The sequence below is a fragment of the Plutella xylostella genome, chromosome 8 (assembly GCF_932276165.1).
Source record: "Plutella xylostella chromosome 8, ilPluXylo3.1, whole genome shotgun sequence".
NCBI lineage: Eukaryota > Metazoa > Arthropoda > Insecta > Lepidoptera > Plutellidae > Plutella > Plutella xylostella.
Window position 1 is genome coordinate 10,581,762 of NC_063988.1, and position 3,294 is coordinate 10,585,055.

Here is a 3,294-nt window from a genome sequence, read left to right on the forward strand (position 1 = left end):
GATCAATTCACCTCAAGTCGGGTCTGACACGCCCTAAACTTTGCTTCACTGCAACTCGGCCGCCATTTTGTTTTTTTATTTTTTTATATTTTTTTTATAATCTGTCAGACACTCTAAATACACTCCTCCTATATAAAAAAATGTATGGTCACCAAAAAAGAGGAACAAAAAAAATTTTTTTTTTTTACAACTTTTTTTAAAAAGTCGAGGTTTTTCTCTACTCACCCGAGCACCCTGTACATTTCCCTAAAACATTTTCATATCAAAAAATGGCTCCTTCTGGGAGAACAATCATGTCAATGAATAGATCAGTGGTAATCCAGCTTTATATATTATAATAACTAGAGGTTGCGTTGTGGCGCGGGCTGCAAGCAGCCGCGCGGGGCTTTGATGCTATTGGTTTAGTTGGGATTGTTTTCATTTTGAATTTTGGTTTCAGCAGGGTATTGACTTGAACATATCGTAGCAAATCTTTCTTGCGTTATGTTATGCCTTCTAAACTGTTTTTACTATGAACTTCTTCATTAAAGGGGTACGATGATTTTGTTTCAGGTGAGATACAGTTTTCAGGATGAATTTCGGTTTCAGCAGGGTATTGACTTGACCATATCGTAGCAAATCTTTCATGCGTTTGGTATTGCTTTAGAAACTGTTTTCAGTTCGATTTTCGTTATGACAGGGGTACTGATAATTGGTTTCAGGTGTGGTACTTACGGTTTTAGTATGGATTTGGTGTGATATGGGTATTGACTTGAACATGCCGTAGCGAATCTTTTTGAAGTCTTGTTTTGCATAAAAAAAGAGTTTGCATTGTGATTATTGGTATCACGTGAGTGTTGCATTATGCATTGGAACATTAAGCAGAGTGAAAGTGGTATAAGGGCCTATCGTCAGTCTGATTTCGTTTTCAAAATTTATTAGGAATGAACTTCAGTATTAAAACGGGTATAGACTTTACCATAAGCTATCGGATTTATAAGTATATAATCATTTTGTTTGATTGTAAATGTGTAGCATATATGCAGGGGTGTTGCAAAAAGGATATACTAAGCCGAAACTCAGGGTGACTCAGGAGGTCATTCTAAACAAGTTTAGTTCAAAAAGTTTTGCAAAATTTACGAAATAAATATTTGTTCCCTGAAGGGTAAGCCTAATTGGGTGAATTTCCAAAACTCATAGAACAAAAGTTGTTCAGAATAGCCCCCTGAGTCACCCTCTTTCGGCTTAGTCATCAAAGTTCGTTGTTTTGTTTGGCTTAGTATACATACCCTCCTTTTTGCAACACCTGTAGTAAAAAGTCACCTGACCAACACATTTTGTATGGAAAAGGTTTCCTTTCGGCTTAGTATACCCTTTTTGCGATATAGCTGTATTTATATATAATATGCTGTATTATAACAATAAGTATATAATTTTACTTAACACCAGGTTGCCCCTATCCTATTTCTTCTCTACGTCGAGTCGCTTAATCATTCATTAGTTTTTTAAAGTACCTAATTCTTCTTCGAGTAGGTATGGATTTAAGATTGTTGTTTTTTATAACTTTAAATAAGCTAACGAATGCTTGAGCAACTCTGAGTAGATGCAAGATCCATAATTAGGCTACAAGTTGTATGTGCAATGAAAACAATTTTTTGAGCATTAAATAGTATTTATTTAAGACATTTTAACTTTTTTCTGGATTGTGCTTCATTATGCTTTTGTAACTTGTTGTAGGTGTGATATTTCATGAGTTTACCTGAAAATAAAATAAATTCGTTTAATCTACTAATTCAAATTCAATAGGAAAATAATATAACTAACTGTGAGAATAACTTGATAATATTATACGAGTTTCTACCACAGTGGAAAAACGAATGAGCTATGCTGTACTTAGGTGTAACCGGTTATCAGCATTAATAGAATTGCAAATATAAATAGCACAATTAGTAAGTATTTTTTCAGGTATTTGGTACCACAATATAAATCATTGAGTACATCATAAAGAATCAACAATGGCCTACAAGGAGGGTCAGAATGATTTTTATTTTATATTTATAGGAAAACTTACTATATGACATTGATTAAGACTAAAAATAAATTACGTCTAACAAGTTTTAATATGATGCCCCTGGGTTACCCATTTTCGTGACATCATGATGCCTTATTATGATTTTTCCGTTTAGGAGTAATTTTGTGCTTTTCTCACTGGAACTTACATTGTCCGTCAGTGGCTTTAGAAGATTCTTCATCATTCAGGTTGAGGCGATGCACGCTGCAGGAATGCACTTTTGGCGGCTATGCGATGTGGGGGGCGTTACAGTAACTCTTTGGTCTGAAAATTGAAAAAAAGTTTCGTTATCATCAATAAATAAATTACATAATTACAATGTAAACTCTACCAGATGTTTTAAAAGCCGAAAGGGATACCCATTTTCGTCTTACAGGACCGTTTTTTCAATACCTGTATATACTTAATAATTATGGTTGTGAAGATTATTTTATATTTTGTGTTTAAGAAAGTGATAGTAATGTAAATTGGAAAGACATCGGACAGGTTTCCTTAAGTGCAGTTGGTCCATAATAAGCTTACTGTCAGTTACTATCATAGGATTTTGACACATAAAAAGATTTTAACCAAATATTTATGTTTTTAGTTGGTAATATCATGGTGCCTTATTATGATTTTTCCGTTTAGGAGTAATTTTGTGCTTTTCTCACTGGAACTTACATTGCTCGTCAGTGGCTTTAGAAGATTCTTCATCATTCAGGTTGAGGCGATGCACGCTGCAGGAATGCACTTTTGGTGGCTATGCGATGTGGGGGGCGTTACAGTAACTCTTTGGTCTGAAAATTGAAAAAAAGTTTCGTTATCATCAATAAATAAATTACGTAATTACAATGTAAACTCTACCAGATGTTTTAAAAGCCGAAAGGGATTACCCTTCGTCGTTGTTTAGAATAGCCTATGGGTCACAACAACTATTTAATAGGTAATGGTATGGAACCCTTAGTGCGCGACTCCGAGTGGCAATTGGTTGTTTTTTTTATTATTTATGAAGGTGTAATGCTGTCATAGAAGGGGCTTGCTAACTTTATCCCTATGTATTTAGAGGGGTAATTATTTTGTGCCTGAATATTCTAAGATAAACGATTGGATACAATAACGAAATAGTTACACACCTGAAAAAATATTATTTCGTATTTTCTTAATTTTGGTTCTTTGAAGATTCAGCCCAACTGGTTTTTGTTTTTCGAGGCGTATTTGAGAATCAGCTTTCTGAAAAGTATTAACATCATATGAGATATATAAAG

General features: G+C 34.1%; 1 long non-coding RNA gene across 1 annotated transcript; it reads right to left on the bottom strand.

Annotated features, from left to right (window-relative positions):
- Positions 1-1,650: 1,650 nt before the first annotated feature.
- Positions 1,651-2,826, bottom strand: LOC125488897. Its single transcript, XR_007266562.1, has 3 exons — positions 2,711-2,826; positions 2,199-2,314; positions 1,651-1,738 (listed from the first exon to the last, which is right to left on the bottom strand). It is a non-coding gene; the product is annotated as an uncharacterized LOC125488897 (long non-coding RNA).
- Positions 2,827-3,294: the final 468 nt, after the last annotated feature.